The 14,901-nt window shown below is 41.3% G+C and overlaps 1 protein-coding gene and 1 pseudogene across 12 annotated transcripts in view; both read right to left on the reverse strand.

The window, feature by feature from the left end:
• The window catches only part of SSX2IP (SSX family member 2 interacting protein), an 80,159-nt gene that overhangs the window by 61,290 nt on the left and 3,968 nt on the right, over positions 1 to 14,901 (reverse strand). The window lies entirely within an intron of this gene.
• LOC129540933 (activator of 90 kDa heat shock protein ATPase homolog 1 pseudogene) lies at positions 6,642 to 13,607 on the reverse strand (annotated as a pseudogene).

A 14,901-nucleotide genomic window follows, 5' to 3' on the forward strand; every position in this document is an offset into this window, starting at 1 on the left:
AACAGAGACATTACTTTATAAACAAAGGTCCGTCTAGTAAAGCCTATGGTTTTTCCAGGAGTCATGAATGGATGTGAGAGTTGTACTATAAAGAAAGCTGAGCGCCGAAGAATTGATGCTTTTGAACTGTGGTGTTGGAGAAGACTCTTGAGAATCCCAAGGAGATCCAACTAGTCCGACCTAAAGGAGATCAGTCTTTGATGTTCATGGGAAGGACTGATATTGAAGCTGAAACTCCAACACTTTGGCCTCCTGATGCGAAGAGCTGACTCACTTGAAAAGACCCTGATGCTGGGAAAGATTGAGGGCACGAGGAGAAGGGGACAACAGAGGATGAGATGGTTGGATGGCATCACTGACATGGGTTTGGGTAGCCTCCAGGAGTTGGTGATGGACAGGGATGCCTGGCATGCTGTGGTTCATGGGGTCGCAAAGAATCGTACATGACTGAGCAACTGAACTGAACTGAGTCAGTTGAACATAATGATTTACACTGTTTCTGAAAGAAAATAATGATTTTAGTAAGTTTCCAAAAAGAAATCTATCACTTTTCATGTCAAATCATTTTCCTTCATATGTATTTATCTATATTACAGATAGGAAACTCGGGCTCAAGGAAGTCAACAGGACTGCCTGAGGTCACACTTGTAATGTGTTGTGAAGTTCAGTTCAGTAGCTCAGTCGTGGCTGACTCTTGAAGCCTAGACACAAATCTCCACCTTTAAACTGGTGCTCTTTTCACTCTACCATTCAATCTTTCAACACCGTACAAACAAATCCATCGATTAATCTATGTTAAAAGTAGAATATAATCAAAGATTTTCATCAAGGTTCTTTAAAAGACTGAGTACCTCTAATTCATTTTAAATGATTCCACTCAGAACACCCAATTCTTAAAGGATCTTACCTACTATTTAAATTGAGGTACACTTCTAAACTTCTCCCCTGCTGTGCTACCAACAATAGCTTTTTACTCATTTATGAACACTTAGCTTTAAAAAGGCATAAAGACAATGCCTAGAAATGAGTTCAGTTCTACAGAAAGTTTAATGAGGGTGGAAATAAGTCATTTTACCATTTACCCCTAAAATATTAAGACAACATCAAATACAAGTTTATGGATCTTTAGCAAGAACATTTGTGGTTCTAGGTTAATTACATGTGTTTTTTCCAATAGATACGTTCCTTGCCTGGTTCTTCTTCCTTCTTCCTCAGGGTTGCACAATATATATCAACCACTTATAGAATTTTGGGGTAGGCAGCCTGTAGGATAGTCATTCCTGTATACACCTTTAGATTATTCTGTTCCTTCAGTGTGGGCTGTATTTAGTGACTAACTTCTAACAAACAGAATAAAGCAGAAGTGATTGGATTTTACTTTCATTAGGTTATAAAAAAAGCCGTAACTTACATTTGGGGTCATTCCTGGTGGCTCAGATGGTAAAGAATTTGCCTGCAGTACAAATTGGCTTTGATCCCTGGGTTGGGAATATTCGCCTGGAGAAGGGAATAGCTACCCACTCCAGTGTTCTTGCCTGGGAAATTCGAAGGACAGAAGAGCCTGGCACACTGCAGTCCACAGGGTCTCAAAGAGTCAGACACGACTGAGCAACTAACACTTTCACACTTTCACTCACTCAAGGAATCTTGCATCCCTCTTCCTGGGGAAAGCAAGCTGTCATAGCTGTCCAGTTGTGAGCAGCCCCATGAAAGGCCAATGTGGCAAGGAACCAATGTCTCCAGCCAACAGTCAGTGAGGGCTTGAGGCCAGTCAGGAGCTACGCGAGTGAGTCTGGAAGTAGATCCTCCCCAGTCAAGCCTTGTGATGCTGGCAGCCTTGGTCAACACCTACAGCAGCCTAGTGAGAGACCCTGGGCCAGAGGCACCCAGCTAAGTGGCACCCAGATTCCCAATGGACAAAAACTTGGAGATAAATGACTTATTTTAAGCTGCTAAATTCTGGAGTACTGTGTTATGCAGCAATAGATAACACAAGTTTATATACACATATATGTATTACATTTCTGAGTCCCTTCCATAATTATGTTTCCTGCTGAAACATAACTAAAGTGATACCATGCACAACAAAAGCAACTCATCAGGTTTATGACAATGATACCATGCAGTATTACAACGAATCATTTCATATAATTTTAGTTTACTAGTTTATGAACTTCTACACTAGGGTGGGAAATGTATTCATCTTTGTATCCATCAGTTCCTGAAACACAGCAGGTGCTCAAGCAGACGTTTATAACTTGAACCAAGTCCCACATCTGGCACACTCACTTTGGCCTGCGTGCTCCACTTGTGCTTTCTTCTTTCACCTGCCCCGAAACAAACATTTCCTCAAAGCCCAGCTCACCCACCATCATCCTATTCACGTAGACCAAGGAACTTTATTCTCTGGTCCTTCTAGTTTATTTCACTTTTCCCATCTAGACTCCTGAGTCACATTCTCCACTTCTGTACCCACACCCCATTTTAGTAGAATAATCAGTGAATACCCAAGTAAATAACTGATGATAAATTAGCACATTCATTCCAGCAAGCAAAAGTGGATAAACAAAAACAGCAATGGAAGAGAAGCACAAGATGTGAGTCCTTTAGAGAAAAGAACTACTCTTCATCATCTCCCAAATCTCTCCTAACACTTCTACCCACGGAAAGAGAGCTTGGCAGAAACCTAAGTGATGCTTTGATTACAAGATTTCCTTCATACAGTACACTATGATAAGTGTTCTTTTCAAGTTCACTTGAAATTCAAACTTGAGAAGGCACAACTACCTACCTAATCAGAGTTCTAAGACAAACTTCAATCAAGTGTCAGAAAATATTGCTTTTTTCATTATACAGGAAGGTAGTAACATGATACCATCCGGGCTTCTAAACATTACACAGGATTTTCCACAAATAACCAAGTAAAGTCTTTGCTAAAATCTCACAAAGTTAGAGTTACCCAACTTTGGGTTAAAAAAATAAAATTCTTAAAACGAAGTCTTTAAACATTCAGTTCAGTTCAGTTCAGTCGCTCAGTCGTGTCCGACTCTCTGCAACCCCATGAATCACAGCACGCCAGGCCTCCCTGTCCATCACCAACTCCCGGAGTTCACTCAAACTCATGTCCACAGAGTCGGTGATGCCATCCAGCCATCCCATTCTCGGTCGTCCCCTTCTCCTCCCTCCCTCAACCCTTCCCAGCATCAGTCTTTTCCAGTAGTCCTTACAAATTCAGCCATAAAACTTTAGAATTTAGTTATCTGCATACTTTAATAAATGCTATTACTCTCAAAAACTAAAAACTTTATGATTACTCGGAAAAATACCATGTTCTACAATGATTTTATTCCAAAGTAAACTTACAGCTTTCAATTATTATATTTTCAATTATTAATACCTTTGTTACTTTACACAAAACTATTCAGATATGCATATCAGTATGGATAAATATTAAATTAAACCTCTTAGAATCTACTTTTTACAAATTTAAGATCTAAATGATTTCATCTGAGTGGCATAATAGTATAGATTTTTCCATAGAAATAAATTCTTCCCCATAAATTAAAGTTTAACATATATCTGAATGGCTGAAACTCAAAATCTGATATCCCTTTAATCACCCGCCCTGTTGCTGAGTTTGTGCCTCTGAGGCCCTACAGTTGGGGACACAGTGCGAATACTGTAAGCCTCGTAGGCTCGGGGCAGACAGGTCATATCCTGACCAAGTCTCTCTCAGCTGGTTTCCTCACCCAAAAAACAGGGTGATACTACTTACTTTGTAGCGTGATACTACCTACTTTGTAGGGTGGTTATGGGTATTTAGTGACATAAGTGGTAAAAACTAAGTACCGAATACCTAGGGAACTGATCTAACACACACGTCAGGTGCTGTTCTAAATGCTTTAAAACTTTATGAAAGCAACCTTCACAACAACTCTGAGTCATCACATTATTTCCCTTTTCAGTGATAAGGGACATGAAGTACAGAAAAGCTAGGTAATTTGCCCAAGGTCACACCGCTGGCAAGTGGCAGAATCGGAGGCTATTGTCCACTCCACACTCCAGAGCCAAGGATGCTGCTTCATGGATGAGGGGCCCAGGAACAGTATCTGCTACCACCCCTCATTAGAGCATTTGGGCAAAACTGCAGAAAACAGTGTGCAGGTACAAACCGCAGGAAAATTTTTCACGTGTATCCTTTTGAGCTGAGGGATACAACTGCCGTGAAGCTCCAAGTCAGAATCCTCCATTAGAAAGCTACCCTCTTAGCAGCTTAGGGAGCAGGAAGATACATCAAATCCCTTATAAACACCGTGACCCAGATACTGCTGCAGTACGAGAAACAGTACTTAAAGCACAGGGTCCAAAGTCAGACCACCTGGTTTCAAACCCAGTTCCAGCACTTACAAGGTAAGTGATTCTGAACAGAAATATCTGGACCTCATTTTCTTTATCTGCAAAAGGAAAGTAAAACCAGTCTTTACCTCAAAGGATTATGATAAAAAAAAATCCAAATTAAATAATTATGGTTAAGTAATAAACTTAGCTTTAAATTTACTTGATAACTTTATTAAATAAGTATATTCATGCAAATGACTTATAAAACAGGGTCTTGGGTATATGGTAAATGCTCAATAAATGTTAGCTATTAGATATTTTACTAATCTGGAATATTTCCATGATATTTTATAAGTTAAAAAAAAAGGCTGCAGGACAATAAAATGATCTTATTTGGTCTTTTTAAAAAATCTAAAGAATGTTCAAACTACCATACAATTGTGTTCATTTCACATGCCAGCAAGGTAATGCTCAAAATCCTTCTAGCTAGGCTTCAACAGCACGTGAACCGAGAACTTCTCGATGTACAAGCTGGATTCAGAAAGGGCAGAGGAACCAGAGATCAAACTGCAAACATTCGTCAGATTAAAAAAAAAGCAAGGGAATTTAGGAAAAACATCTACTGCTTCACTGACAAGGCTAAAGCCTTTGACTATGTGGATCACAGCTAACTGTGAAAAATTCTTAGAGAGATCGGAATACCACACCACCTGACCTGTCTCTTGAGAAACCTGTATGTGGGTCAGGAAGCAAGTTAGAGATGGACATGGAACAACAGACTGGTTCCAAATCGGGAAAGGAGTACATCAAGGCTGTATATTGTCACCCTGCTTATTTAACTTATATGCAGAGTACATCATGAGAAATGCCAGGCTGGATGAATCACAAGCTGGAATCAAGATTGCCAGCAGAAATTATCAACAACCTCAGATATTCAGATGATACCACCCTAATGACAGGAAATGAAGAACTAAAGAGCTCTTGATGAAGGTGAATGAGGAGAGTGAAAAAGTTGGCTTAAAACTCAACACTCAAAAAACTATGATTATGGCATCTGGCCCCATCACTTCATGGGAAATAGATAGGGTAAAAGTGGAAACAGTGGCAGATTTTATTTCTTGGGCTCCAAAATCACTGCTGATGGTGGCTGTAGCCACGAAATTAAAAAACGCTTACTCCTTGGAAGAAAAGCCATGAAAAACCTAAATAGCACGTTAAAAAGCAGAGACATGGACCAACAAAGGTCCATACAGTTAAAGAAAGGTTTTTCCAGTAGTCATGTATGGATGTTGAGAATTGGACCATAAAGAAGGTTGAGCACCAAAGAATTGATTCTTTTGAACTGTGGTGTTGGAGAAGACTCTTGAGAGTCCCTTGGACTGCAAGGAGATCCAACCAGTCCATCCTAAAGGAGATCAGTCCTGGGTGTTCATTGGTACGACTGATGCTGAAGCTGAAACTCCAATACTTTGGCCACCTGATGCGAAGAGCTGACTCATTTGAAAAGACACTGATGCTGGGAAAGATTGAGTGCAGGAGGAGAAGGGGACAACAGAGGATGAGATGGTTGAATGGCATCACTGACTCAATGGACATGGGTTTGGGAGAACTCCGGGAGTTGGTGATGGACAGGGAGGCTTGGTGTGCTGCGGTTCATGGGGTCGCAAGGAGGTGGACACGACTGAGCGACTGAACTGAACTGAACTATGGTGTTGGAGAAGACTCATCTTGAGAGTCCCTTGGATTACAAGAGATCAAACCAGACAATCCTAAAGGAAGTCAACCCTGAATATTCACTACAAGGACTGATGCTGAAGCTCCAATACTTTGGCCACCTGATACGAAGAGTTGACTCACTGGAAAAGACCCTGACGCTGGGAAAGACTGAAGGTAAAAGGAGAAGGGGAAGACAGAGGATGAGATGGTTGGATGGACATGAGTTTGAGCAAACTCCAAGAGATAGTGAAGGACAGGGAAGCCTGGCACGCTACAGTCCATGGGGTCGCGATCGAAACAACAATATACAAATGTATGTACACATATAAGTTTTGCTCTGTAAAGTTTGTATCAGTTCAGTTCAGTTCACTCAGTCGTGTTCGACTCTCCACGACCCCATGAATCACAGCACGCCAGGCCTCCCTGTCCATCACCAACTCCCGGAGTACACTCAAACTCATGTGCACAGAGTCGGTGATGCCATCCAGCCATCTCATTCTCCGTCGCCCCCTTCTCCTCCCGCCCCTAACCTTTCCCAGCATCAGAGTCTTTTCCAGTGAGTCAACTCGTCGCATGAGGTGGCCAAAGTATTGCAGTTTCAAGTTTGTATGAGAATAGAAAAAATTAGAAGACAAGACCAAGACGAACCTGGGAGTAGAAAAGAAAGACAAGGTCAGGACATCCATGCCCTTCACAATGTATTTTCACACACAAAGGTATTAATAATCCCTTTTTTTGCACCTTCCAAATTTTCTATAAGTGAATGCATTTTTCATATAATGAAAAATAAAATCCACATTTAAAAAAGGCAATTACAGAGATAAGCAGAGAAAATGGGGGAGAGTAGCACCCAAACTCACCAAAACTAAAAGCAGAATGGCATGAGTGATAAAAAATATAAAACATTTATCTTCAAAATAATCAGTTAAAAGCTGCGCTACCAACACACAAAGCCAAGCAGCCGTGAAGAGCAAAAATTGATTAGAAATATACAAATGTCCCAGAGTTATTCAGACAGTCAATTATGTAAGTGAAACAGAACTTTACCAGAGGTCAGTAGTTTGCAATGTTAGATGGCAACCCAGCAGTCCACAAAAATTTGAAATGCATAAGTCTTTCTACGAATCAATTATACTTCAGGCATCTATTACCACATATTCAATCATACAAGTTAGCAAGCGTAACATATAAGAACACTGTTGACTACAGCTTTATTTTTAATGGCAAGAAATTGGAGAAAATTTAAATATTAATAAGGAGGGAATTCCCTGGTGGTCCAGTGGTTAGGACTCCATGCTTCCACTGCAGGGGGCCCTGATCCGGGAATTAAGATCCCACAAGCCCCATGACGCAGCCAAATGAATGAATGAATAAACATCAATAGAGAAACAGTTAAAAATCAATATATATGGTACAGTCAGAAGAAGGGGTACTCTGGGATTAATAAAGTGAAGTAGATTTGCACATATAGTGTGAAAAATAAGTGATAAAAACAAAAATATTTTGATTACCATTTTCTGTTAAATTATCTAAATACATTTAGGAGAACAGTATGGAAAGGTTACAAACTGTTAGTAAGGACAGCCCTGGGGAATGGGATGCCTGGGTGCAGAGAGGGGTGGGCCAGTGTTTTCACTTCTACAGCACACATTTATATAGCTGGATATTCTAGGGCATGTATTGTTCTGCAACGTTTTTAGAGGCTTCATGCACGGTTAATGAGACGATATGGATGCACTTTAATCCCAGACAGGAGCACCCCAGGCTTTTAGTGGAAACATCGATGTAGACAAATGATAAAAGCTCCCCATCAATCAATGACACTTCCAGAACCTACCCCCTCCTCATGATCATATATACAAGTGAGTAACGGTTCTACACTCTTCACACTGACCCTGGCCATGTCAGAGCATGCCTGTGGGGAACCAGCCCACCAGGGAGGAAGGTCTGCCTTGCATTGATGGGAAAAGCAAAAACACACAGTACTGGCTGGCCTGGCAAAGATGGACTCTTCCTCCAGATCAATTACTATCTAAACTCAGCAGGGAGAAAGAAGACGGAGGTTGACTTTGGTTTGTAACTATTAATATTCTTCTCAAAAAAAAAAAAAATGCTCTTAATCTACCAACCTTCTAGGACTCAAGCAACTAGTACAGTGCATTTCTCTGCTTCAAGACAGCAGCTGATGAAGTTAGACAGGTATGTCCTTATAGTCTATGCCACACCATCTGGTATTTCATTATACAATGACTTCTTATTGGTCATGTTTTCATCTGTTTTGGTCTTAGCTCTTCAAATAAACATCTTTTTCAGGACACTGTCCTCTCAGGGAAGCTGTACAAGGTGCTGAAAGAGCACCAGACAAAAGTCAAGGGCCACAGATCCCAGAGCCACTTACACACTGTGCAACCCTGAGCAAGGGATCGTTTCTTTGGTTTTCAATCACCACAGCTGTAAAATTAGGATTTTTTAAGACTTTTCAATTCTACTATCCATGATTTTTACATTTCTCATGGGACCTAATATAGAATTGAGTACAGCTATTTATATCAAAATTTTCTCACATTTTTAAGCAGAATATGCACACGCTGTCTTCACAATGATCAAATGAGATTCTACCTAATTTTAAGAATAAAATAATTAAGTGTAAATCATTTATTTGAAACAAGTAAACTGAAATCATTTTACATGTATCAACTGCTTAAATTTCACAATAACCCAGTCAATTGCCCCTATCAGAGATGAGAAAACAGGTCCATCAAGCTTTCTTACCCAAGGTCACACAGCTAGAATATGATGAAGTCAAGAAGCGAAGCAGAAGAGTCCAGCACATTTAACTACACACCCTCAGTTCAGTTCAGTTGCTCAGTCATGTCTGACCCTTTGTGACCCCATGAATCACAGCACGCCAGCCTCCCTGTCCATCACCAATTCCTGGAGTTCACTCAAACTCATGTCCATCGAGTTGGTGATGCCATCCATCCATCTCACTCTGTACTATCCCCTTCTCCTGCCCTCAATCTTTCCCAGCATCAGGGTCTTTTCCAATGAGTCAGCTCTTCGCATCAGGTGGCCAAAGTACTGGAGTTTCAACATCAGTCCTTCCAATGAACACCCAGGACTGATCTCCTTTAGGATTAATTGGTTGGATCTCCTTGCAGTCCAAGGGACTCTCAAGAGCCTTCTCCAACACCACAGTTCAAAAGCATCAATTCTTTGGAGTTCAGCTTTCTTCACAGTCCAACTCTCACATCCATACATAACCATTGGAAAAACCAAAGCCTTGACTGGACAGACCTTTGTTGACAAAGTAATGTCTCTGCTTTTTAATATGCTGTCTAGGTTGGTCATAACTTTCCAAGGAGTAAGCGTCTTTTAATTTCACGGCTGCAATCACCATCTGCAGTGATTTTGGAGCCCCAAAAAATAAAGTCAGCCACTATTTCCACTGTTTCCCCATCTATTTGCCATGAAGTGATGGGACCGGATGCCATAATCTTAGTTTTCTGAATGTTGAGCTTTAAGCCAACTTTTTCACTCTCTTTCACTTTCATCAACTACACATCCTACACATCCTACTATATTGTAGGAGAGGAGGGAATACACAATTGAGTTGTGAGTTGCTTTCTTAAACCTGACACATACAGAGGCTCTTGCTTTCTACCACCTCCCCTTGAGACAAAATTATAATCCAATAATATTATTCCAATTGAATAACTATAAAGAAGCAGACAAAATATTAAATAGCAATACAAAAAATTTTCTGAAAAAAAAATCTTGTGAATATACAGCCCTTCTCCAGGCTTTCACTGAATGGCCATTCCTTTCTCTTTGTGCTTCCAGAACACTTTGCATTAACTCTGCAGTACAGAACCAACTGTAATAACACTTTCTCTCCCACCACCTAAGCTGCATTCCTGGCCAGAAGGCCTGTCAGCATAATGCTTGTACCCTTGCTGTGGTATGGCAAATAGATGGGGAAACAATGGAAACAGAGACTTTTATTTAGGGGTGCTCTAAAAAATCACTGTAGTTAGTAAGTCGCAGCCATGAAAGTAAAAGATGCTTGCTCCTTGGAAGAAAAGCTATGGCCACCCTAGGCAGCATATTAAAAAGCAGAGACATTAATTTGCCAACAAAGGTCTGTCTAGTCAAGGCTATGGTTTTTCCTGTAGTCATGTATGGATGTGAGAGTTGGACTATAAAGAAAGTTTAGCACTAAAGAATTGATGCTTTTGAACTGTGATGTTGGAGAAGACTCTTGAGAGTCCCTTGGATGACAAGGTGATCCAACCAGTCCATCCTAAAGGAAATCAGTCCTGAATATTCATTGGAAGGACTGATGTTGAAGTTTAAGCTCCAATACTTTGGCTACCTGATGCAAAGAACTGATTCAATGGAAAAGACCCTGATGCTGGGAAAGACTGAAGGTAGGAGGGGAAGGGACGACAGAGGATAAGATGGTTGGATGGCATCACCGACTCAATGGACAGGAGTTTGAGTAAGCTCCCAGAGTTGGTGATCGACAGGGAGGCCTGGCATTCTGCAGGTCATGAAGTCAAAAAGAATCAGACATAACTCAGTGACTGAACTGAACTGTACTTGCTTTGGTATGAGGTATCATAACTGACCCTCAGTCAATACGGAATCCAATAAAGTTTGCTGAATGAATGTCAACTAAGTTTGATGATATATTAACGTGATGTATGCTACTTTAATACTGTGACAGACCAGAATCAACACTTCAGTCCTGCTGCAACTTAGTAAGGCTTTCAATGGAGTCTTGATCATCTCGAAGTCTCTAAGTCTTCCAGCTTAGAGAAGCAGGAAGGTGATTAGATGTTTGAATCGAGAGCACGACAACTTGAGACAGTATGAAAGTGAAAGGCGCTCAGTCATGTCTGACTCTTTGCGACCCCAAGGACTGTACAGTCCATGGAATTCTCCAGGCCAGAATACGGGAGTGGGTAGCCTTTCCCTTCTCCAGGGGATCTTCCCAACACAGGGACTGAACCCAGGTCTCCCACATTGTTCCAGGGCAGAGGTAGGAATAGCAGCAATCATTCTTGAGAGGATTAAGAAAAAAAAAAACCCACACTGATCTAACTTTGTAAACCTGAAAGGGAGCTAAGTGAGAATTAAATACCAATAAATGGCAATTATTTTTTAAATCTTATTTGGACTTCTTAGCCAACGAGCCTCCCACTTAAAAGTAGAAAAACAGGCAGTTTTGGCCACAGTTTCAGAGGATCCGTGAAGCCATCCGGAGATTTGCCAAGGATCATGGACAGGGATTGAAGAACTTCTGTTTCAGATAACTATGTGAAGCTGGTACGTGAGAAGAACTACTGCTCTTAGCTTTTACTACCTGAAAAATAAGTTCACCAGCCATGTCACTCAGCCTTACGATGGCCCTAGGAAGGAGTCAATACAACACTACTTTCTTGATGGAAGAATATGAAACTCAGGGAGGTAAGATAACTTAGCCAGTTGCACACCTAAAAGAAAGGAAAACTTAGCTCTTTAACCTGGAAGGTAAGAATAAGACTAGCTATATATAGCCTTACCTTGGAGATATTGTGGTTTGCTTCCAGATTACTGCAATAAAGCAAGTCACATGAATTTTTTGGTTTCCCTCTGCATCTAATAGTTATGTTTACATTACACAGATAGTCTACTACATGTGCAATAACAGCATTATGTCTGAAAAAACAATGAACATGCCTTAACTAAAAAATACTTTACTGTAAAAAAATGTTAACCACCTGACAAGGCAGGGTTACCCAAAACCTTCAATTTATTAAAACACACAATAATGTGAAACAAAGAGGTATGTCTGTATCTGATTCCAAAGCCTCACAAACCTTGGCCTCCTCTTGACATTCAACAAGTATCTGGAGCAAACGATATACATTTTTTGAGACCATCTCCTCATAAACTAACACAGCTGGTGACAGACTGTATTAAATGATGATTTCTAAACGGTCTTTTCCTTCATTTTTAAAATTACATTTATTTAGCATGCTGCTGTTGCTAAGTCACTTCAGTCGTGTCTGACTCTGTGTGACCCCATAGACGGAAGCCCACCAGGCTCCCCCGTCCCTGGGATTCTCCAGGCAAGAACACCGGAGTGGGTTGCCATTTCCTTCTCCGATGTGTGAAAGTGAAAAGTGAAAGTGAAGTCACTCGGTCATGTCTGACTCGTAGCGACAGGTACATCTAAAAGAGAACTCCCCCTCTGTTCCCACCCAGCAGAAAGCATGTGCAAACCCAAGGTACACCTGAAGGGAAGGGGCTCTGGCCCTAAGTTAGTGGTTGGGATGGTGCAATCCTCTGAGTCCCAAGCCTCAGTCAGGAGAGGGCTGGAGTGAAATACTGGGCAGCCTGTACTCCCGCTGCTGGCCCTAAGAGAAGCATGCACCATAGCCAAAGGTCTGTTTGATGCCCTCAATGTAGTACCACTGCCAACCCTGCCGTTCTCTCCTCCTCATGGGCAGGAATGCCTCAGCCTTCCAAACACAGCTCATTCTCTCCATTCTTGTCAATGAAGGTCAAGGTGATGGTGGCAAAGCCACCTTCTGGCCAAGATTTAAACCTCCACTTTATCGCAGTATGTTTCTCAGGGACCAGTTCAAAGAATTCTCCAGACACTGACACCAATCAGCTGAAACTTGCCACCTTTCTCTGCTTCTAACATTGCAGGAAGGCTTTCCAGGTGAAGTGGAAATGCAAATTTAATCCCTAGGTTGGGAAGATACCCTGGAGTAGGAAATGGTAACCCACTTACTCCCATATTCTTGCCTAGAGAATTTCATGGACAGAGAAGCCTGTCAAGCTGCAGTTCATGGGGTCGCAAAGAGTAGGACACAACTGATTGACTGAACACAAATGCATAACATTACAGGAACATGGGTATAGGCCTGAACAAGCTCTTGGGTAGTTAAAAAAAGGGGGGGGGGGCAAAACAAAACAAGCTCCCTTGGTGATGTCAGGTTTCTCTAAGTGGGGATTTTGACACCAACAGGTCTGATCTGGGTTTTTGAAGGGGCAGATTTGGCCTTGCGCTCCTCAGTTTTCAGTGCTGGCTGCCCAGCTGGGTCTACTGACTCTCCAGGATTGTAGGCAATTTTGTACCCTGTGTGAACTCTGTTTTGAGGATGCTGCTGATTCTTTAAGGCCATGAGATTTGTGTCTGGCTCATCTCTGGCAAAGCTCACACTAATCTCCATTTCATCCACAATATTTTCATCAGACAAATTGGGGATCTCCACATGGCCCTTGTACTGCACTCCAGAAGTACCTGTTCAGGTTTGTTTGATGCTCCACTCATAAAAGAAGGTAAATTTGCCTTTGTGATGGTTAACGGATGCCTTCCCATCAATATTTACTTCTGACACCTTGAACTTCTCATTTAGCACACACATAGGAACAGTGTTTTCAGTTTAACTGTGGACGTATTCAAAGCATCCTTCTCAATGCCAGCTGTTGACACTGGTGGTGTCTGCTTACTCCTCCATGGTCCAGCATGGGTCACCCTCACCCCACCTGGCCATCGGCTCCCCTCACACGCTGCCACCAGCTCCAGAGCAGCCACAGTCTCAGGACCATCCAGCCCCAGCCCCCCAGCAGTGCCTGGAAACTACTAGAAGCCAAAATGTCTTCTTGCTGTTATATGCTTGATCCTATGTAAAAGGACATTTCTAGAGCTTGGATACAGAATACAGGCATACCTCACTTTATTGTTATTGTGCAGATATTGTGTTTACAAATTGAAGGTTTATGGCAACTCTTCATCAAGAAAGTCAACTGGCACCATTTTTTATAATAGTATTTGCTCACTTCATGTCTCTGTCCACATTCTGTTAATTCCATATTTCAAACTTTTTCATCATTACTGTGTTTGTTATGGTGAACTGCGGTCAGTGATCCTTGACACTACTACTGCCACAGAAAGATTAGGATTCGCTGATAATGGTTAGTATTTTTTAGCAAAAAAGTATTTTTTAATTGAGGTATGTACATTGTCTTTCAGGCATAATGCTATTACATACCTAAAATACTATAATACAGTGAAAACATAACTTTCATATGCACTGGGAAACCAAAAATCCATGTGACTCACTTTACTGCAATATTCACAAAACTGGAACCAAATCCATTATATTTCTGAGGGTGGCTGTGGAAAGAATAATGCTGAAGGTTCCATCTTTTCGAAAGGAAGCACAGACAATCATATTAAAATCAATAGCAAAAGACTGACAAACTCAAGACTCTATCCTTTATAAACTAAACTATTAACCATTAGGCAAAAAGTACAGTCGTCCCTCAGGATCCAAGAGGGGTTGGTCCCAGGGCCCCCCGCGGATACCAAGCTCTGAGGATGCTCAAGTTCCTTATAGTACAGTACAATGAACACAGTCGGCCCTCCTTATCCACAGGATTCACAGTCACAGATTCAACCAACCTAGGTTCAATTCAATTGATTCAATTCAATCTGTGGTTGGTTGAATCCGTGGATAAAGAGGGCCGACTATATATACGCAATGGCTGGTATCCACCTTGGATTACAAGTATCTACTGGCCACTCATGAAACTGAATTTTTAGAACAATATTATTCTAGAAATCGCCTCCCACATTATGATTACAAAATAGGTCCCATTTTCAGTAGCCCTGGCACAAAAATATTATAGCAAACAGAGCAATTAATGGTCGGGGCTGGCTGGCCAAATTAACCAGTGACAATGAAGACAATGAAGGAAAGATAAGAAAAGCTTCAGAAGCTTGGCTGACAAACACAGTGACAAATATACAAAAGGGAGTCATGTATTCTCTCATGTAAAAATCTG

The sequence above is a fragment of the Moschus berezovskii genome, chromosome 4 (assembly GCF_049115385.1).
Source record: "Moschus berezovskii isolate FMDL1 chromosome 4, NW_MosBer_1.0, whole genome shotgun sequence".
Classification (NCBI taxonomy): Eukaryota; Metazoa; Chordata; class Mammalia; order Artiodactyla; family Moschidae; genus Moschus; species Moschus berezovskii.